At 40.6% G+C, this 23,192-nt stretch overlaps 1 long non-coding RNA gene across 1 annotated transcript in view; it reads right to left on the reverse strand.

Annotated features, from left to right (window-relative positions):
* The window catches only part of LOC128086500 (uncharacterized), a 42,695-nt gene extending 20,592 nt beyond the window's left edge, over positions 1-22,103 (reverse strand). The window contains exons 1-4 of the long non-coding RNA XR_008209383.1: positions 21,991-22,103; positions 21,043-21,300; positions 19,903-19,982; positions 16,411-19,792 (exon numbers count right to left, since the gene is read on the reverse strand). This is a non-coding gene — a long non-coding RNA (uncharacterized LOC128086500). The remainder of the gene's footprint in view (positions 1-16,410; positions 19,793-19,902; positions 19,983-21,042; positions 21,301-21,990) is intronic.
* Positions 22,104-23,192: the final 1,089 nt, after the last annotated feature.

Raw genomic sequence — 23,192 nt, forward strand, 5'->3', positions numbered from 1 at the left:
CTTACCCCATGCACATATCTGCTTTGTTTATTCCCAGTGTGACAAGAGACAGACTGAACAGTTTCTGAAAAAAGGAAAAAATAGAACTAAAAGACCTAAAGCTAAAAAGTCAGTTATTGCTCTTCTGTATCCAACACCAGGTTAATGATCTATGTGGTCTCAAGGGAATCCCCATGTAAGTACTGACAAAACACAGGCACACCTGACAGGAAAAAGCAGAAAATCATTATGCTGCAGGCAGTTGCTCATGCTTTGTGAATGCTTTCTCGTATTTCTTTTTTTCTTTCTGTGGAGTGATGGAAGGTAATAATAATGCCTTCTTCTAGGACAGAAGCACACTTCCGTATGCAATAAAGGAATTAGTTAATGTTTAGTTTAGAAAGAGACACAGAAGAAGGTGACTCACCCTTTTGGAAGACAAGTAATGTCTTGAAAAGAGTGTGATCTCTGAAGAGAGATGTTGCTCCCTCAGCTGCTAACCCTTAATTGAGAGCCCCAGGTACATTGCTTGTACCTGAGCTCCCTGGGTTATCCATGCCTTCTCACCTGGTGCTCAATCATTGTTTCAGGCTGTGTCCTAGCAATTCCCTTACACCTTTGAACCCCTTTTCCTTTCTCAGCTTTACAGTCATTAGCTAAAAAGATGTTTTTTTTACAAATCTCCTTATGCCACCTTTTCTGCTTCTTTCTCTGCTGTTCCCACACAATTAGCTTCCCTCATGGGGATGCAGCATCACAATGCTGCCTTGCTCCAGCAGATGCCTATGGATGTCAGCTGACATCTTCAAGTTGCACCAAACCTCATAGGCCTGAAAAGTCACTGTAAATCCAACAATTCACTCCTGCAAAATTCATTCTCCACAAAGTTAAACTGGTAATTTACATTAAAAATTATTTTCAAGCATGGTGCAGGTGAAGCTGGCTCCGTGGCCCCTTTTCCAAAATTGTTCTTCTGGCAAAATGTATTTCTCACCACTCATTTCTACAAGCTGTGACATTGGCCTCTCTCAGTTATGTCCTTCCCTAAAATCTTTTGTGATGGATTCAGAAGTTCCTAATACAAACTTCACCCTTGAATGACTCCTTTGGGAACAGCAATATCCAAGCTAATCTCCCATTCGTGTTATTGCTGTTAGCGGAGGATTTGTTGCCATGCTTTTACAGCCTTCTGCTCGTTGAACTTTTGTACTCTTAAGAGCCTTTCTTCTTTCAGCCTTTCTACAACAAGCCAGTTGGTAGCAAAAGCTTTTCCCTTTCTTTCTAGTTCTTGCCTTCATATCCACTTGCATAGAGAACCTGTCTATTTCTATTATATATCTGTCTTCTAGAGCTGAGTTTCTTCTCTGCTTAACATGTAGCTATTTTGTATGACCCACATTCCATTGCAACTAGGATTATCTTATATCATTGCGTTTTGGGGCTCCAGTGACTGCATCTAGACACATTGTCTTATGCATGGTCTATGTTGGATGGAATCTGTGAGAAGAAACGCACACAAGGCAGTTTTCATTTATTTTTGCTGATGTTGGAGCTTCTGTTTGTAACATACTTACTTATGGTTTTCATATGCAACAAGCTTGTAGAAGCCTATACACTGGTTTTAGCCAAAAGGCCTCATGAATCTTACGCGTTTTAGGAGATTGGATTGAATTGCTCTTGAGGACTTCAGAAACAATTTGATAGTGTAGAATACTGTGCTAAATTATTTCAAGTCTTTGCTGTTATAGTACACCCCACCTTCTAGACTTCATAAAACTTATTCTTCATCACCATGTATGAATCCATCACTGGCTTTTATAGATCCAGCTGTGCAATATAAATGATTGTATATAAATGAGGAAACTACCTTTCCTAATAGACTTAAATATTTTTTAGAAGAGATACAAATTCAGTTGAAATAGATAAAATCTTAGGGCTATAGAATAAAATCATTCAGATGAAGATAACAGACAGACGACCAAATTCAGTGCTTTTCTAATTGCAGATGCTGAATCATAATACAAAACAGGTACAAAAGGAGAGGGGCTACCTGCTTAAATTAACAAGTAAAGCTTTGTGAGAAGTCTTGACAAACAGAGAACATTTCAATTTAGGATTCAAGTTTACTGACAGATTTAGGATTTTTTTAAGCCATCCTTTGTGATCTAGGATGAGGTCTTATTCTCAAAGTTGTCAAACTAGTTGTTAATATTGTCTGATAGGGAGACAAAATCTTACAAAGTTACACAATTTTACAGAGCTGTCTAAAAATGGGAGTAGAAATCCTAACTTTAGCTATTTGAATTTGGAGAGTTTGGTCTAAGGTCTGTTAGGGAACTACACAATATTCTCTGAGCTAGAACAGCTGTCAGAATGCCTAAAATCTTCATTTATATTTATAGAAGAAATTGTTGGTAACCGGTGTCACTATGCTAGTATCCACCAGCAGTAAAGCCATCCACGTTTTATTAAAAATATGTAAGTAGTCATTAAATTTAACCTGTTTTTACCAGTAAAGCAAGTGGCAAGATATTTTGATAGATATGGCACTGACTACATTTGATAAAATTAAAAAAAAAAAAAAAAAAAGAACAGAGATACAGGAAGATAGCATTACTAACATTTTCCCATCAGCAGATATCTGTGAGATTTAGATCTGTGCAAAATAGAAGTCAAGCTAAATATCATTGGAAAATTTATCACTGCCTTTGTTAGTTTTCTTTTGCTTGAGAATGTATTTCTGAAACATGTTATAAATTATGTAGAATAAGCAAAATTTAAATTCTTCTGTATTGCTGCACACTCATTCCATGTACTGAATATTCTAATATGTTTACCGAATAAGACACTTTGCAAGACCAAAAGAATTCCATAGTTAAGTTACATGTGAAGTCTGTGCCTGGTTCTGTTGCTCCCAGCCTGCTGCAGACTGGGCAACAAGCAGATTTCACACAGTAAATGATCTCGGCTATTTTTTAAACCTATTTTTATTGTGGTAATAGTGCTCAATCACTTTTCAAAACAGGGAACTAGCCTGTTTCTTCCTCACTTGAGTAGCATTGAGAACAGTGGCAACCTTGCATATTAATGGATGCCAGTCAACTATAGAAAATGAAATGTTTGTTTTACAATATTTCAGGTCACCTGATGTTTCAGTTTAAATCATTTACACTGATGCTGGTCCTTTAATCCCAGGATACCTTCTGTAAGAACAAGATCATAAAATAGAAATTCATTTCTGACAGATACTTGAGTCAGCACGCTTCTTTTTCTTCGGTTCACAAAGTGGTTAGAAAATTCACACAGTAATTTATATGTTTGTGAATCTATTTAGAAAACATTTTCACTATACAAATACCTTGTGAACAGTTTGTTGGGAATGTTTATTACATAACATACATTAATTCAGTGTTGGCTAGTCACTCGAAGGATGTAGTTTCTGCACCAAGCATCTTTCAAAACATCTTTCAAATCTTGCAAATACATTTCACATTTAAAGCATTATGCGAACAATCCAATTCAACATATTTTTTTTTGCTAGTACTTAAGCTTTTGCTTAAATTCACTTTTTTAAGTGAAAGTAAACCTAGATTTCTTTTGAGCTCAAGTGAGCACTAGTGGACTTTTTCCATTGCTCAGTCAGCTCAAGTAATTGCATCCTTCTGACCTAGATTCTCCTTGCAGTTGCAGCTCAATAAAGCCTTCCTCACCTTGTACCGTGTTGTGTAAAGTTCCTACGTGCTGCGAGGTAGTCACCACACTACATTCCAAATGGCTTTGTTGTACTGGAACCCATTTATTTCAGATCCTCTAATGTAAGGCCCTGAGAAAGATTTATTTCACACACTTCATAATTACAGAATACAATAAACTACATTAAACTTAAGAACATGTTGCTTAAATTCCAGCACAATTATGTTCCCACATGGTTAAATAAAATAGTTTTATTTCACAAACTCAGAGATCACTTCTCGTTTCTTTAAAGTCAGTGACAGACTCACTTAACACTTACTAAAATAAACAGCACTTCAAATTGCCGTATTTTAAGCATTCCTGCTTGATAAATTTGGCTTTAGCTGTTTGTTTGCCCAATTGTAAAGACTCCATTTCTTTCATTACCAGGTGCTGTAAGGATTATACAGTTGTTCAGGTGCTTTGAGATAATTAAGGGAAAGAATTACAGGAGCACAAAGCATCATAATATGGTTTCACTAAATACTGATCACAGACAGAATGTGTTATCTAAAATAGTGGTATCTATAATAGTGATCATTTTTTTCGTGTTCTATTTCTTGAATAAACTTGAATTGAACCTACAGATCATTGGTTAACCTGTTAACAAAACAGGCCCATTCCTGAGGGCTACAAATAGGCAATGGAGGAGGAATTTGGGAAGGTTTTCACCAAAGATATCGCTGCTCAGCAATTAACAGCGTCTTGGAGCTACTCTCCAAATGTTGAAGAAACAAAGAGAGTGAGCAGAGTAAGGCATTTGGGAGTACAGAGCACTGAAAAACAGGAGGAATCTCATTTTTGTGTTTTAAATATAAGTCTGCCATGAAAGCACAGCCAGGAGAGAGACAGAGCCTGGGATGTGAGGTCTGAAAGTATCTCAAGATATAGAAAAGTGCTTTGAAACTGAGAATGTTTCCTCCCTGCAAAACACAATCTGGAGTTATTTACTATTTCACACTTGAAATGTTGTCAGCAAATCATCAGAGTAAATATTATCTGCACTGTTGTGGAATCGCTAAATATTTTGAATTCCTCTATAGAATTTCTTCATCTACTTGCATTCTCAGCTGACGTTCACTACCATTTCTTGCCATAAGAAAACTATGCCACTTTTAATAAAAAAAAACCATGTATGAATCAGCCTGCACCTCACACATCTACAGAAGACCAGGGCATCTTGCCAAGCTTTTAGTTATTTATTTTTGCTCACACAAACGTGTGATTTCCCTCCTTTCGGTTGTCCTAGTATGTATTTCATAACTGCAGCAACATCACCCAACGAGGCATTTTTTCCCCTGCATACCACTCAGGGATGCTCCCAGCCACAGCCTCCTCAGCCAGCCCTTGGGAGAAAGCAAGGGAGAAAAGGGGCACACAGAGAACCACAGCCTTTCATCGTTTGTAGGATCACACATCACCTGCTGAGCCGGGACATGCACACCATAGGACTCAACGTGGACCTCAAGCCTGCCTTGCACACTGGCAGCACCACGCATAAGAGGGACTGCAAGAGTTGTGTTGTTGTAACTGAAGCTTTATGTGTGAGGGGAAACTTACAGCATTTTATGCAGTAACTACAGAAGATCACGGTAGAAAATTTTACTGACACTTCTGAGCATTGGTTTTTTGTTGTGAGTCAGGCTGTGACCTGCAGTCCTGCATACAGCCTCTCCTCCTCAGACTCTCCCCACTCTCACACTTGAATCTGAGGGCTCTGCCCAAATTTGCTGCAGGGATTTTAGAGTATCCATGGGGAAGTGACATTTCCCTGACACTAAGCATCAATCTGTAGCCTTCCATACACCTATAACTCATTTTTATAGGATTTATATTCCTTTCTTTATGGGCACTTCATGTAACATCACTTCAGGAGTGTTCCCAGTGCTGCTTCAAACCTAGTGCCACAGTTCTGGCTTTTCAGGAGAAGTGCACACATGTAGTAGCTTTTAGTATTTGATACTCATTTGTGTTTCCCTCTTGTTCTAGAACAGAATAGTTTTGATGTGATTCCGTATTACAAATATCAGCATTTTCCTATTTTTCAGCTCTCCATATAGCAAAATCGCAGGAGTGAGAGCAGAATGTGAGGGGCTGCCTGGGTCACTTTGTCCCCCACTCAAATGCTTGCCTTCACAGGGCAATTTAGGGACACAGTTTGAGAGAAGAGCCCTCACACTCCTGGAGCAGCCAAAAAGAAACACCAGGTGCTCCCCGCAGCCTCAGTGTGAGGACAAAGCATGGCTGGCAGTGAAGGAACTGGCAGCTGAAGGAATGCTCCTTGTCATCTTACACTGTTGGAACCACTAAGCATCAGCTGCTGCAGAGACACTGCAGCACTTGACAAGTAGCATTTTACATAAACAAAATGAACAAGAAGTGATGAGGCACTAACCTCCTAACCCAACCGCTACTCTGATTTGGTTCTGTCCATTCTGGACTAAGCTTGGCACTGTTTCTCAATCATATTTCCATTAACTGAACAGATGTAAGGTTTATTAAATTATGAAGAGTAATTGAGCTGAACGTGAAATTAAACAATTTAAGAGCTACAAGTAACAAAAAACGTGAACAATGAAAAGCAAAGGAAAAAACAGCTGATAAAGGAAAATAGATCTAAAAATGGAGGTAAGATATACATGCCACCCACTTTCGGTTTCTACATACACAGAAGCAGAAAGGTTTTATTTTTGTTTCATTCTTGTTTACATACTGCCAGCCCCACAGACAGAGAGGCATAGGCAGAGAAAAAACCTGTTAGTGGTATTTTGTAGAGTTTAACTAAGAAGGCATATGCCCCTGCAGCTTACAGCATGAACTCCTGTCCCTTTTAACAAAATACGGATAAGCTATTTTAGAATGTTCTACTGCCTGTTATACTATTTAGGCAGAAGGCTGGGCAGATACTGAAGCTTGGCCTGATTTGCACATGGTTCACAGGAACTGCTCAAGTTCACTAAAGGGGAGAACAGACTGGCAGCAAACAGCAACAAAGCAAGGATCAAAGGCTGGCTCTGGCTGTTAACTTTCTGCTTGTAGCCAGGTGTGCCACACCCTCAGCACTGCACACACAGCAAGGATGCCCCTCATGCACCTTTGCACAGCTGAGGTTGGACTAATGCAGCCCAGGGGGCACAGGCAAGTGCCAGCAAAGCCTTGGCATTACTGCAGCTACTCCACAGCCAGAGGAACACAAATGGACTTCTAACACAGTAGTACTTCTCTGCTCTCTCCTTGAGAGAGAGGAAATGTATACTTTGTTATAGTATTTTCACATTTTACCTGGTACATCCTCCACAAATTTGCAGCAAGTTAACTAAACAACATGGCGTCACTACCAAGACTGTCTGAAGTGCTGCTGCTCCTCCAAAGCCACTTCTGTGATGTCAGGCTCACAAGGTTGGAAGGGTCAGGCTTCAAAAATTTGGGAGCTCCTGGTATGGAAGTATGAGAGACCCAGTTGAGGAGCAAAGGAGCACATAGGGCCAGGACAGAGGGAGGATGCTCACAGCAAATCTGAGAAGGCCTGCCATTGTGAAAGGAGCAGGGGCCCACAAGGCTCCATTAACTTCTCTGCACAGAATGAAAACTTATCAGAAGTCAAAACATAAAAGGCACTGATCTTCTGACTTGATTGCTATGCACTAAGACTAAGGACCTTTCTTCTGCTGAGTGTAACAAGTCTGAAATAATTCCTCAGCTGCACTTATGTTTACTGGATGCTTGCTCCATCTCAGCAGCCGAGAGGTAGAAATGATACTTGACAGCCTCTATTCACCAGCCCAGAAAACAGCCTACAAGGAAGTAAAGCCCTTCCCTTTGCCAACATCTGCTGTCCTAGTGCAGCTCTAGCAGCTTTGATTTTAACAGAAGTCAGGACATGAGCACAGAATTGTCTTCATAAGTCACTGTGGAAGTTAACAGGTGGAGTGAAGGCAGCTGCAATCAACCACTTAACTACATAGAGCTGAACAGCTGAAAGTGCTCAGCCTCAGTTCATAGACAGTCAGCAGAGCCATTTACCCAGCTCCAAGTGTCTCCTCTCTGCTCTGCTGTTACCAGGGAAGCAGCTAGAGCTGGTGATCCTGCCCAGTGGTAGCAGCCTGGCCCCAGCCATTGCTTTGCCAGGATTCCAGACCCTTCCCAGCACACAGGACTGGCTGCACAATTCAACATCTATCCCCCTGACCAGGGTGACAGTACCCACCTACACAAGGCTCAGATGCCAAGCCTCTCCCTGCTCCTGGATGGGCAGGGATTTGCTGAGCATTCTCACATGGATGGGCATGCCATACCCATGGAGCAAGCTCAGGGCACAGGGCAGTCAGTGGGAAAACCAAAGCTCATCTGCTTAAATAGAGGTAAAATAAGTTAATACAAAGCTGGTCATGTTGCTTTCCCTGTTTGCTTTGCTTTTCCTGTGCATATGGCTGCAGGAAGATAGAATTGGATTGCACATGGGTTGTTCTCTCACTTCTCTTGCTTGAGCAAGAGTTGTGTAAGTACCCCCTGAGATGGCCATCTTCCTTGAGATAAGTCCACACAGAAGATTGCTCCACAGCCATGAAGCTGCAGTTTACCTCTCCCTCATTGCCCCTGGCCTTGTCCATCTGTGTCCCTCAGACAAAGGATTTCACAACCCTTGCCCAGAACTTGTCCATCAGTGTACTCCAGACAAAGGATTTCTCAACCCCTGCCCAGGTCTTGCTTGGGCTTGTCCATCTGTGCCCCCAGCAAACTCTGAGACAATGACATAAAAGAATAATCTCTTACAGCTGTGCCATTAACAACTATATTAGCACCCACAGACTGGGAATCTTCCCAGCTAGGCCCAGGGCTTGCATAAACATTTGGGTTCACTGGAATGCAAGCATATTGTAGTTGACTGGGAAATGGTGAATTAATTCACAGCTAGAACTGCTTTTCAGCTGCAGACATCATTTGCATCTGATAGTTACATGGTAAATAATATTGTTCTATTATTCTTATGAACGAATTAGATATATTGTTTCAACAGAAACATTGAGAAATTTACCCAACGTGATTTCTGCACAAAATACTCTTCAGTAGAGTTCAGAAGACTGAAGAGACTTTTTCTTAGACAGCTGTTACTAGCTACAGGGATAGTAAAAAGGACATTTTTAGAAAAGGATTAGTAAGCAGGCTGAAAGTTTGAAAATTATTACTGATGTCCCTAAACATTTTAATTCCCTGACCTGAGTTACACTGCTTTTGTTAATTCTCATACAAAGCTTTAATGGCATTATTTAAACAAAAGCCTTCTGTTCTGATGTTGTGTCTGCTGTCTTCTGCAAGGGATGGTGTCTCATTTTAAGAATGCAATGATAGCCTTGTTCAAGTTCCCTGGATCATAGGGAAATGCCTGAAGTGGAAGATGGTGTGAAGCATGGATGACAGCTGAATGAGTAGGTTCTCCATTGTTAATTTATATGAGGAAGCAGAAAACAGTAAATGTAGAGGGGAACATCAGCTGAGAGAGAGAGGAATTAATCTGAAAACATGGACATGGATACAGAAATGCCTATAGGAATAGGTATAGACACACAAAGTGGTCAGCATCCCTGGACCTGAAGTTCCCATCCCATTACCTATGGGCCAGGCTGCCTGAGCCACCCATGAGCCACACTGTGGCTTTGGGAGTATCACAGCTGCCCCCAGAATAAGCAGCCCAGACCCAGGGCAAGCATTCAAGGCAATACCCTGCTGATGTGCAGCTCTGCAGCAGAAGCTACAGACCAGACAGACCTCAGCTAGCTATTCAGAAGAACTAATCCCAATTAAATCTGCTCAGAGACCTTCACGTCACACTCCTTATGGCATCCTGTACTAACCACTGTAACTCTATGGCAGAGATGAAAAGTTTAACTGCCTTAAACATGGAGCTAAGTCTGTCCTCAGTTTCCGAAGTACATCACCATTTGCTTTGTTTCTCCAGCAAGAAAGGTACACTGTGTTAAAAAGATTTTTCTTCTGCTCTGTAACTGTATCCTCCCCAAAGCAGAACGGCTGCACAGAGAAGGATAAGCATAAATTTCATTAAACTTTTTTTGCATGTAAATGCTTTATCAAGTGCAGAAACAAGCTTATGGTTTAATTGAGTTTTCCACAGGCCAGAGGAAAAGCCTAGAGTCACAGCCTATATTGACAATATTTACATTTTAAGATAGAGCCTGGAGAGCAGCATGTGTTCCAGACTGTCAGAGGCGGCAAACTGCTGACAGAATTCTGCCAAAGTAACAGCAGAGAGGCCTTTCAGCTCCTCACAGCTCCACTTAGCTGCATGTTCATTTAGGAGTGGACAGCCACATGCAGCCATGCCAAGGCTGAAGGGACCCTGTGACAAGGTGCAGGGATGTGTGCTCGCTGTCTCTGATCAGCAACACTCATCAGGCCAGGGGCAGCTCAGTAGCAGTACTGTGCCCAGCAAGCTAATAAAGGGAGCCTGATCTGAATACAAGCTTGCTATGGCCAGACTAGCAGCAAGCCTGACTTCAAGCTCTATCAGAGATCATCACAAAATGCAAGTTATAGATGCACACACTCTTATAGATGGTTCCAACTTGTACATGTCGGGGATCTGTGAGCTTGCACACAGAAAGCAGGTAATGACTGTGCTACCAATTGCCCCAAAAGGGAATGCAGGCCCTCTCCCATTTCATGAGCTCCCAATGGCTATGTAACCCAATAGATGCACTGAGCAGTTCTGCATTTTCCACCTACCATGGCTCAGAAAGCATTCAGTGTCTGTAGAAACAACACTGGAGTGCAGAGCTGCTCTGTAAAGAGTAACAAGATTTTTGGGCATGATGCTACCACCTAGCAAGAAGGCAGCTGCTCAAAACAAGGGGTACACATGATTGCTACTGTTGCTCTCCATCTTTTTCATGGGACCTAATTTGTCTTCCAATTCCTCTCTCCTCTTACATCTTTGCCTTTCATTTTCAAGGCAGAAATTTACATGTTGATGTCATGGGACAGTGTAAGGGAAGGCATCCTGAGGGTTTGCAGGAGAAACTAGTTCCCAACATCCACCACTCTGCTCTGAGATCTCAGAAGGTTGTTTTTTCTCTTCTCAGCTAAAAAAAAAATAAAAACAAAAAACAAAAAACAAGCATATTTCTCCTGCAAAAAAAAAAAAAAAGTCTCTCCCCTTCTGAAAGAATACCAGTATAGATAAGTACTTGGGTATGAAAGAAACCACAGAGCATAACTTGTGTGTTGTTCAGGTAAGAACCATTTATCATCTCAGGTAATAACAAAAATTAGCATCCAGTGCTGGTCAATAAGGCACTGCCTTCTGGAATTAGTTTTGACTTTTGTCCTTAAGATGCATTGTTTCCTAATATGACTTCTGGACTAAGAATCACTGTTAAGTTCCCTTCATTTCACATAACAGTTACAGCAGTCTGTGACTTGTTTCTCCATTCCCCTCAAGTTCCATTTGATTGAGAACAGTTCTTTGTCATTTGTCCTGACCTATTACTGAGTTTATGTAGTTACAACAGTATTTCAGCTGACAAATGGAAGCCATATCTCAGCTGTACTTCAGTTATGGTTTTTATTCCCACTTGGGAATTAACCCCATCTGTCTTCATGCAGCACTCAGCAAGGGCTCAGAGCACAATAGAAATGCAGGGTTGAGACAAATATCACACCCGTCCAATCTTTTCAGATTTCTGAGTGCAATTGCAGTAGGCAGGTAAGCAAGTACAAATAAACAGGGTTACTGAAAAATAGAACTCACGGAGCAAAAGCAGTCTGCCCTTCCTTTGGGCTCACACACTGTTTCATAATGAACTCATATTGCTTTCTAATCTTGCCTTCAGTTCATGTGAAGAAATATCCTACCTGTCTATCCTAATTACTTCACGTCTTATACAAAAGTGAGCTTGTACTGAATGTAAAATACACAGAATCCTGTCAAAAATAAAGGAAATAGATAGAAAATGGCCTGAAACTGTTTTGTTTTTTTTTTCCCCCCTCACTTGAAGAGCTCAATCTGGTTAGATGCCAGAGAGAATACTAGATGGAATCAGCAGTTCATTTATCTTCTGTGCTTGATTTTTCACAATTGGAAAAAAGAAAACCAGCAACCAGTATTTTCCCCAGCATAAGAGCAGCTACAAGTCTTAATTGCCACTGAGTGTAAACTCTCATTTATTTCAGTCTTTGGACCTTAGACATAATGGGGTTATTCCTGAAACCCCTACTTCTCCAAATATGACTTTTTTTTCACTTCTATTATGAATACCTATAAAAACAAGTTGTGCTGAGCTCTGTAATCTATAGAGTTCGATGGAGGTCATGACTCCTCACCTAACATTTGACCCTGTACTACATCTCATGGTCTGAGTTATGATGTGAAGTCCATATCAGGTCCATCAGCCTTTCAGCTGTACCCTACAGGTTTACACTCAACACCATTACTAATTTACATGCAATTACAGCAGCAGATACTCAGTACTGTCCTTTCTTCCCCATTCACAGAATGACAGAAGGGCCAGGATTGGAAGGGACGTCAAGTATCATGAATCTCCAACCCCCTGCCACATGCAGGGCCATCAACCTCCACATTTAATACTAGACCAGGCTGCCCAGGGCCCATCCAATCTGTCCCCTCCAGGGATGGGGCATCCACACATCCATCACAACCTCTCTGGGCAGCCTGTTCCAGCACCTCACCACACTCTGTAAAGAATACTGATCTGTCACCAGCTGCCTTAATACAACCAGCAACTCATGCCAACATTTTCCAATTGCTTTTGATGTAAGTAGTAGATATTGCACCTAGTTCTATGCATCTCCAGCACCAAACGTTCTGTCAAGCTGGACCTAGATTAGCTCATTTAGCCTAGAAATATCCACTAAATATCATTTTAGTGTAGTCTCCCTTTTTCCCCTTCCCTGAACCTAGATTCTTTATCAGACCCTTTCTTTAAAATTTACAAGTACAAGAGCACATAGAAGACTACTATCAGGCTGCCCAGAAGTACAGCTCCATGTTAGGCAGACAGTCATATCCCACTGTGAAATTAAGTTTGATGTTCAATCAGATTTGCAAAGATTTCACCTCAGGCTAGGAGAATTCTATTTTATTGTAAAAGAAACAAGGAAGATTAAACTTTTAAGAAGGGGAAAGTAATTGAATTGTCATGTGTTGTTCTAAGCACAGACAATTCCCTCTGCAACATGCTTGAAGTTTCGGTCTTTTGTTCATCAAGGCCTGAGAAAAGGAGGTACATACCAAAAAAAAAAAAAAAAAAGCAACCATTGTATCCGATATAAGAGTGGGAAAGATCCTGGGGGAATATTTTATTGCTGAGCTCATCAGAAACAACATGAAAACAACAAGTGGAGCCCCTGTAGATGGCAGTAGTACTTTAAGTTTCAGTGTCACAGCAGTGGACACAGTAGAAGCCAAACCAGATTCTCACAGTGAAGATGCGGCCGATTGCCAGGGTCCCCTGAAGTGGCACGTTATGCTAGTAATCAGCTGGTTACTAATGCCTTTTTCTGTTGGAAGAGAAGCAGTTTAGTATCTGCCAAATAGAAGAAAGATGTTTCTGAGCCTTGTGGTATCCCTCCTAGTTCCCTTATTTTACTGTATCTCCACTGCCACAAGTATTATTTTCAAAAATATAAGTTCTTCAGGCTCACAGAAGGGCTTGACTTTGTCAGCTTGGAAGAGCACAGCATAGTAATACTTCAACAGCTAGTTCAGTTATAGCAGAAAGTTAATGATTACTTACAAGGCTTTTAGTGCTGGACAGCTAGTCTAAAGACAGTATGAAACAGAACATGCAAGAAAGGTCAAATACCTCTATTCACAGCATTTTTGTATGATCTGAAATGCTGTAACTCTACCTAGAATTTTCTGCACTACACAGATCCTAGAGGATCTGAATTTTTATTTAAAAAATAATTAAGATTAATGTTAACAGTTCCCAGCCTAGGCATCCAACTAATAATGGATTAGTGCTGTGGAGGAGGCCTGAGTAGAGCAATACTCTTTCCCCCCACATTAGCAGAAGCAAAAGGAGGAGCAGCTGGGCACGCAAGGACATCCTTTTTGGCAAGGTCTGCACTAGGTACCCTGTCTCATATCTGGGTAAAGCTGCTCAAAGAATTTGAGGTGAAGAACTACCCTAGAGAAAGCAGTTACTCAAGAACACTGTATCTAAAATGTTACCACATTCTCCTCAGCTTCATCCTGACAGCTTCTCAGTGCAAACTTGAAAAGTCTGCTGAAGTCTGATTACTGCACTGGTTCTAGAGGACAACTGAGAGTTTTTACCTGTAGGGCACGATGTGAAAAACAGTTAAAAGTGACCCAAGGGTGAGTGACAGTTATACATACACACAGGCTTCCAAGCTCCACTAGCCTGCTCAAAACACATCCTTGGAACCACCATTTCACTCTCTTGAACTGCTGCAGGCAGCTTTCACTGTTGTCTGTTACTATTAACTCTCATTCAGCTACAAATGAAGGAGAGCCAGTAGAGCAACAGGAAACAGAATAAAATTGGGTTTCAACTCAAATTAGGGTTTAAATCCTTGACAAGATATTGCTTATCTAGTTGACTATAAAGTAATATTTCCTTTACATCTCCTATTTTGGCCTAATCTGACATTTTAGGGCTCTTCCTTGCACTTTTGTCTCTTTACCCTTTTAACTCACTATGAAATAGGGTAAATAAGAATCCATCTGCAAATTTATCTCACCATCTCTGCAGTTTTACTCAGATATAAATTATCTGGACATAAAAGCAAATGAAATGCTATACAGATAAACCTATCCAAGAAACCTTACAGTTTCTTTTAATGTAGTCTCTCTGTTTGAGACAAGGATTAGGACCTTATTACAGTTACTTTGTATCTCAAGATTCTGGCTTTGATGTTCTTCTTTACATTTGCTATCAGTAATAGAGAGTCACTGCTTTCTCTAGTGTTCCTTCATGTGTTTACTTAGATCACAACATACTTAGGGCTGAGACTGGAGCCTTTTATTTTAGTCTTTACAGAGCAAGCATAACATTAATAATAATTACTTCAACACAGTTTCTGGGGTTTACACTGTTTCCTAATGGAAATCAAAAAGATAATACAAACCCAACATAAAATAGTTTATTCATAGTCTAAATAAAATATAGACTGTGAAAGCTGAACTTTTGACCAAATTTTAGGGCAATTTTGAAGCATATGACAGCATAAATTTGTTGGGCTATTCAGAGACTGTACACTTTTTCCACTGCTGTGTTTAAACAAACAAATATCTATCAGCTTACATTAGCATTCCATTTCTTGCCTTATACTATTCATGCTGCTGGATGCTCTTAAAGCCTGCCTTTAAACAGTACAGGGGAAAAAAAAACACCCATAAAGCTTTGAGATTCTTCAAGATAAGAGGTGCTATGAAAGTTGTTACCAAATTTGCTGTTTAATATATTGAACTGATGACAGGCAGCAAAGGAGTGGGGGTTACCTCTCAACATAATTTGCCTTAGGTGGAAACATTCTGTTTACTGAACACTTCATTCACCTCCCAGTGAAAAACCAACGATGGCATTTGCTGTTTTCATAACAACCCAGGAGAACACTGACTGACAGGCTGCTACCCCCTGATGGCTAAACAGTGAAGGAGAACTAATGTGAGAAACAACATCACTGAAAATAACTGCAGCCATCACCAAAGCACATGTGCTCATTCCAGCTACAGATCTGTTTCCCTGCAGCAAATCCCCAGTTCACCTCCCATAGTGGTAGGCTGTTACTCTGGTTCTGCAGCACCACCACTTCCCTTTCCTTTTTTCAACTGTGTAAGCCAGCTGACAAGCTAGGTGAATATTAGTAAAGAGAACTGATGTCCAGGTGCCTAAATGTTATGGGAATCAAGTGTAGAGAGTTTCCAGGTTATTTCCATTCTCAAAGTTAGAGAATGGCACTGTTACTACTTATGAGAGGGGGGGGGGGGGAAAATCAGACAATAGAACATGTCTTGAAAACTTACACGGGACTAGTAATACACTCAAACAGGAAGCCTCCAGACAAATCTATGTACTATCTGCACCACCAGTCTAAATTTAGAACTGAAGAACCACAAAATCCAGGACTCCCTGCTAAGCAGTACTGCTGTGAGCAAGAAGGCAGACAGCTGCCAAAACTGGAAAAGGGTCCCAGTAAAAGTAAAACCTGTTCCAGCTGTAAGGATAGAAAGGACAAGCAGGGAGCTTACTTAGATCAGGCAGCTCCACAGTGGTTATTGCATTGTGGAAGTGAGTTCAGTAGCAAGAATAATTTTAAAAAATCCTAATGCAAACAGTCATAAGAGTAAACTGAAATAGCATCCACAGTCTGAGTGAGTGGTTTCTCTTAATTGAGGACAAAACAAAAAAAAAACAAAACACACAGAATTCAGCAAGTATGCTTGCGAAACCACCTGCCGGTGTGGGCAAGAGTGATTAAGCACAGCAAGATTCAAGAGATGCTTCTCAAAGAACTCTGCAGTCAAATTTCACAGACCAGTGTATACATAGATGTGGTTATTTGTGATTATGCATGTTTATTATTCTGACCGGCACTCACAGCAAGGTAGCCAAAATGCCCTGAAAGGCAAAGCACACAGATGAAGTCAAGAAATAAAGCAGAACAGGTCTATGCCTTAGGGCACAGCTTTTTTACCTGATATTTTCAGAGTATTTAAATAAGCTTCTCCACTCTCAAATTACTGTTGCTTCGCTGGATGACTAACTCAGGCAGCATGTTTTGCAAGAGATTTTGAAGGCTAATCATGGGGTTTAAGTGCCTATTACAAATTTGTTTTGCTTGGTGCAGAGAATATACATAGATTTATATTTGAGTCCAGAAACTGAACTTACTGCTGAAGTACAACCTGCTTTAGCAATAAGGAAGAATCCCTTAAGTTGTTTACAGTGAACATTTCCAAGCCAAGAAACACAGAAAAGCAATACAGACCATCTGTTTTGCTACAAGAATTGCAAGTAACATTAAAGAAAACTGTGTCTGGGGGACAGTAAAACCTTCTGAAGGAGCAAATGGCTTTCTCACCAAGTATAGAGCAAAGTCCCACTGTTGGACTCAGCCTGATCTACACTTGAAGTCTTAAGGCTTTGGTTGCAAATGAGCCCATGTTTATTGAAACAAATGGCTTAAATTCTGAAGTCAAGCATTTTCCAGTTGGAAATCTGACTGATATACTACTTGTGTTTTGGAATTACTTGTCAAGTCTCAGAGAGTGAGGTTTGTCTGAGCCACAGTGGAACAACAACTCTTCCAGGTCTAAGTACATTCCTTGCATCACTGCTGCTAGAATTTCTAAATACTTCATAGAAAAACTGAAGAACATAGATGGTATGCCACCTTCTCTCAAGAGGAGATGAATGCATGTAAGCAAGCGAACAATTCAAGAAAAAGTGTGAGAATTATTTCTAAGGAAAAGCATTCAGCATGCTAAAGTGATATTAATGCTGGATTAGTCCAAGAGTTACCAAAAAAACTGGTGGTCATGGAGTGGCTGCAGTATGCCTGACACAAGCCGTTTCTCTAAGCAGGAGAAAGAGGATGTGGCAACACAGGCCCAAGCGCACGGCTGAAGAACCAAGAGTGGAGCAGAGGATAGTCAGTTTTGTCAAGGAGAAATTGCAAGTGCTACAGTCCCACTGTATGGGAGGCCATGCCATGGTGAACACCAACAAAAACACCCTCTTTCCTTGTTTCTGTGTTTCTTCCCTCACTGACTCTCCTAGGCTCTGATCACCTACAGACACACGTCCCATGCACTCCCTTCATTTTCAGACAAGCTTACCTAATTTTTCTTACTTGCCTTACAACTGATTAAGACCCTCAGACAAATTAGCACCCAGTACTCTTCCATATCTGCAGGTCCTACCTTTGGCTGCACAGTTTTCCAGCAAGTATTCATTCCCTCACCACTACATCATTCAACTTGATCCAAACTAAGTTACTTTTTTTCCCCCAACCTTTTTACACCTACAAGAAAGGAAAAATTCCAGCATCCCTTGGCATTGCCCAGGTGTACTAGACACACTAATGTTTGTTCTATTTTGTCCACATATTTTACACAAAAGCTTCAAGTCCTTCCACTGAAGAAACATCTGGAAGACAGCATTCAGGCACAGGTCTCCACTGTCCAGTGCTTATCAGCATCTCACACATAACTGATGTATTATACCACACCCATCAGACAGCAAGTTGTCCCAAGTGCCCAAGAAAGAACATGAATAAATTGGTAGATATCACAATTATTTATATTATCCTAAAAAGCCCATTTAAAACAGAATAAAAACTGAGAAAAAGCTGTTTTGTGTATTATCCTTCACAGGTTTTAACAGATAAGGTTAATACAGACACAGCAACTGCCAATAAGGCAGTTCCTCAATTCTACCCCCAAACACAGGGTTCAGAACAGAGACTTTGCTTCCCCTGTAATAACCAATTTCTGGGACACCTCATTTACAAACACTGCCTGTCACTTCTGACACCCTCATCAGGTCTACTGGTTCAGTATCACATTATTTCACTTATTCTTCCACAATCTGAGCCTCATATCAACGGCCTGCTTCAAAACCAGACAATCATATGCAGATTGCAGTAAGGACACACAAATGTACAGTCAATAAATATGTAGAAGTTCCTTGTTACTTCAGCTTCTGTTCTTCTCAGTAGTAGGTTGTCAGTATTCATCATTATTTAAGGAAATTTTCCCAAGTGAGTTGATTCCAAGCAACAAGAATGCTGCAGAGCATGTCTACATCAGGAAGCTTTTGCTTGAGCTACCTACCCATACCACAAGCTTGCATACAAGTGGAAATTTACTACACTTGTACATTCTAAAATGACTCTTGGTGAGAATCTAGGCTTGTAATAGCTCTGGGCTTATGCTGTAACAGTTATTCCCTAATGCCTGTTCTGATTATTTTAAGTACAAACCAAAGCAGTAGTTCAGTCAGAAGCAGCAGCAGAAGTGCTGGAGTAAACAGGGTGCTGACAGCTGCTGGTGTTTTACATAGGAGGTCACAGAGCCCTAGTTTGAGCTGGATTGCTTTAAATGTTAGTTGCTGCCTGGAGCACTGTTTACAGTAATGCTCACTCCCCTCTGAGGTGAGCTGCTGTAAGCAATAACAGAAATTTCAGTTGGAAAAAAATTAAGTATCATTAGACACAACTAAAGGAAAGCTGTTCAAGGAAATTACAGTTGCACTTCCATTCTATAGAAATGCTATCACTAGGCAGCAATGTTGCTACAGATTAGTAAGAAACTAAATACAGTTACATAATCTCAGCTATTATTTTAAGGACCCCAAGCACAGTTTACCTACAGGAATTCTCAAATAGCACCTCTAATAACTTCTTGCCAGTCTATTTCGCTGCCTTTCTGCTAAGCTCAGTATCTTCTAAGCAGCATGGGGATGCCAGTCAAAGTGAAATTGATGTCCTTTAATACTTGTCACCATTCACTTTCCTTTCCCCCTTACTACCCTTATCTGGGCCTAGGTACTAGTAGCTTGTACAAGACCCTCACACTCATAGCACAGGCTGCATGTTGCTGCCCACCTGCCAATGGATCAGCTTAGCATGCAAGTGCTATTTTATAATTTCTCACCAGACAAAAGGCACTGAGTCTTATGACTTGCTCCATGTACAGGTGGACTTTGTCCTGCAGTTGAACTCCTTTTCACCTTCTGATGCCTAAATTACTTTTGATCCTCACATTGAACTGCAGCTCTGAGTTCTCACAATAATTACCATGGGTAGTACTTTTCCACCCTGACATCAAATGTTGCCATGAATATATATTCGCTAAAAGCCAGCATCACAAATAAATTTGAAAACAAAATGCCTACATGTATTTAATTTTGAAGTCATATCTTATCAGCTGAGCTTTTAATAAAGAAACTTGCCTTATAATAGGAATTACAAATTCTACTTCTACTAGGGAGAAGGACTGTAGGATGAAATCTGGAAGCCGACACTAGGAAATACAGGACTCTGAAGTTAGTTTGGAGGATTCAGCACAAGTATCCTATGAGAAGCAATACCACATTGATTAATAACATAGGGGAGAGACAGTAAGATTCCTATAGGACTGAATGAACCAGTCACCCTATTTCATACACACTAGATGACACTTACTTGCATAAGTGCTGAGCTACCAGGCAGCAGCTGGAGATTTACAGTGTTGACACAAACATTTCCTGCCTAGCAAAACGTCCCTGTAACAAGAATAACAGCTAGAGAGATTGCAGCCACAAAATCAAACCCATACTGGGTTTGATGCCAGTAGTACAACACTTGCACTTGTAAGTACTTGAATTACCTTGTACTACCATGAGGAAGCTACTCCCCTTTTAGCTAAGCTGTTCATAGAATATAAAAGTCATTGTTATGAAGTGTTACAAAGGACAGAACTTCAGTTTCTGAAATTGCCAGTAAATTACATCTTTTTATACTCAAAATTCAATGCAGTTAAACAGAAGACAGTCCATTACAAACTCAAAAAACACAGGACATGCTACTAAAGTGAGGAGCACCCAACTGCAAACATGTTCAGTGCTGTACCGCACAGCCCAAAAGAGGCTGGAATTAACCATGGCATACTTCAGTGCTGATTTACCCAACATCACGGTTGCGCTGTTGCTACCACAAACATAAGAAAATGACAGCATGAAAGATAGTGGTTAGGATAAGAGGTCTCTAAACTTGAAAAACAAAAGCTGTTACAAAGAAGTTAGACTCCATCTGGTGTCTTCATGGAAGAAATGCTAGGTTCTGTTAGAAGCAATATGTTGTTCAGAAGAACCAAAAAGATTCAGGAAGCCACATTATGGAAATTATAGTACGATTCCTATCAATGCAATTCTATAAGATTGCAAGTCTGTCTAAAACAATGCATCAGCTTTTGTGGCTTAGTAGCACTGCTAGGTTGTTTTTTCCGTTGTTGTTTCTTTGGGTTTTTTTGTTTGTTTGTTTTTGCCTTAAATGCAGAGCCACAGGCCACCTCTATTCATCTAAACATCTTTAAGAGCCACAGCACTTGGGACATCATTTATGCAATGCATACATATACAATAAGCACACAGGAGACATGTTTCCAAAACAGAACAAAGTACACTGAATAAGTTACTACATTGTTCACTACATTATACTACAACTACCATCATTGCAATGGTGTGACTAAAACTAGCCACTGAAGCAAAACACACAAATAAAACATGAAATAAGTATTTGGTTGTCAGTATACATGCTCAATGTCTGTACAGAAAGCAGCCTTACGTATTCTAACAAGCAACTAGAAATCAGCACTAAGTGAGCCACTACATCCACTCAAAGGCAGCTTCCTCTCTCACCTGGAGTACTGTGTCCAGATGTCGAGTCCTCAGCACAGGAGAGACATGGAACGTCCAGAGGAGGACCACAAAAGCAATCCAAGGGATGGAGCACTTCTCCTGCAAGGACAGGCTGACAGAGTTGGGGCTGTTCAGCCTGGGGAAGAGAAGGCTCTGCAGAGACCCAATAGTGGCTTTCTAGTATCTGAAGAGAAAACAGAAGAAAGAAAGGACTCTTTTGCAGCTGTAACAGGACAAGGTGAAACAATTTCAAACTATGAGGGGGGGGTGACTTAGAAAAAAGGGTGTTTTTTTTTAGTAACGATAGTGAGGCACTGAAACATGCTGCCTAAAGAGGTGGTAGGTGCCCCACTCCTCAGACACTCAAGGTCAGGCTGACAGGACTCTAAAGCAGCAAGCTCTCACTGTGGCTGTCCTGGATCACATTACAGGGGAATTGGGCTAAATGACCTTTAGGAATCCTTTCCAACCCAAACAATTCTCTGATTCTTTGCCCTAGCATTGAAAGTTCAGCATTCGTTTCCAGATTTCATACAGCATTGTTTACTTATAACCTATATAGATACCAGCACAAAACAGTCTGTCAGCAAAGGAAAGAAGACCCACAATGACATAACAGCCAGCATTTCTTCCACACAGTAGTTCCATTAACTTATTTTGGTACAGGGCTCACCACACTAGTCCTTTGTTAATAGCAGTGCAAACCAGAACTAAGTAAACAAGGCAACTACCCCCCTTACCACAAAAAGTACTACCCCATAGCATCCAAACAAGGAGAGCCATAGTAACCAGGGCCAGCCACAGTCCAGCCAGCAGCAGAAACAGCTATATTATCAAGGCAGGCTCTAAAGGCAACATAAAGACAGGCACTCACCAGCTCAAGCACTGCCTGCAAATAGAGCCTGCCAGCAAGAGCTTTCTCCCCAGCTGCTTAAATGCAGCTTGAAGGCCAACAGGTGGAGGTGCATGAGTGAAGGCCCATGTGAGGCTGATGAGGGCAATCAAAGCTTGCTGACCTACTGATAGCTCTGATAAAGCCAAGTGTCAGCTTTCTGGTAAGGGAGAAAAGAGTGTATCTGGGTCTGAAGGGAGTTGATGCTGTGTGTGCACACTGATCACAGCTTAGATGCAATTAATATTTTTGAGGGGTTCCTACATAAAAGCCCTTTTGGATGTTAAGGGTGAGCTGAACTTCACAAGTGGGGAAAAATAAGAATAAGAAATGCATGCAATATTTGAAAGCTGAATATATCTATATTTCCTTTTCTTCTGATGGCTGTGGTCTTCATATGCCTGTCTCCTTGTTCTAGATTGCAATCTGTCACAGCTGCAGAAAATACTGAGTGCAGTGGGAGAAAAAAAGTGGGCATCTGAAGATAAGCACCTTAGTCCTGAGATGTGACAGACAGGCTGTTAGTTGCCTCTGCGCTATCAGATTCTTCAGATCTTTCAGAAGTCATCCAACTCAAAAGGGCATATTTTGGAGCCTGTGCAGCACCCTGCATAGAACTGTTCAATGACAAAATATTTGAAGGAGCTTGAAAAGAGTTCAGAGAGTTATCTGTAACCTGTTTTACCTGTTTAGTCTTAAGTTACTTGGAATTAAATGATAATTGACATTGGGAAAAGGAATTGTAGTTCTGTGTGATGTAGTGGGTTAATAAAGTCTTTACCAGAAAAATAAACAAAATGCTCTTCATTGCTGAAATGCTGCTACTCTTTGAAACTTGCCTTGAAATGTACCCTGTGTGCCCTGGTACTCCTAAGGGAGTTTGCTGTAGCATGTATATTTACCTAGATACATCTGATTGTTAAAGAATATATATATATATATATATATATATATGTATGCACAGTTATAATGTAGACCAATAATACTATTATTCCATATAACATGGATAGATACAATGCTGATAATCCTTAGAAGGATCAATTTCATATTTAAATTTAGAGAGAGATCACTGTAGCAGGAGAGAGATAGATCTATGCATGTACAGAAATTCTAATAAACTGTTTGGAAGCTTCTGCAGAAAAAAAAAATGGTTGGCAGCTTGAAGTAAGAATGCTACAGAAAAT

This window comes from Tympanuchus pallidicinctus, unplaced genomic scaffold (genome assembly GCF_026119805.1).
Source record: "Tympanuchus pallidicinctus isolate F22 unplaced genomic scaffold, pur_lepc_1.0 scaffold3, whole genome shotgun sequence".
In the NCBI taxonomy this organism is placed as follows: Eukaryota; Metazoa; Chordata; class Aves; order Galliformes; family Phasianidae; genus Tympanuchus; species Tympanuchus pallidicinctus.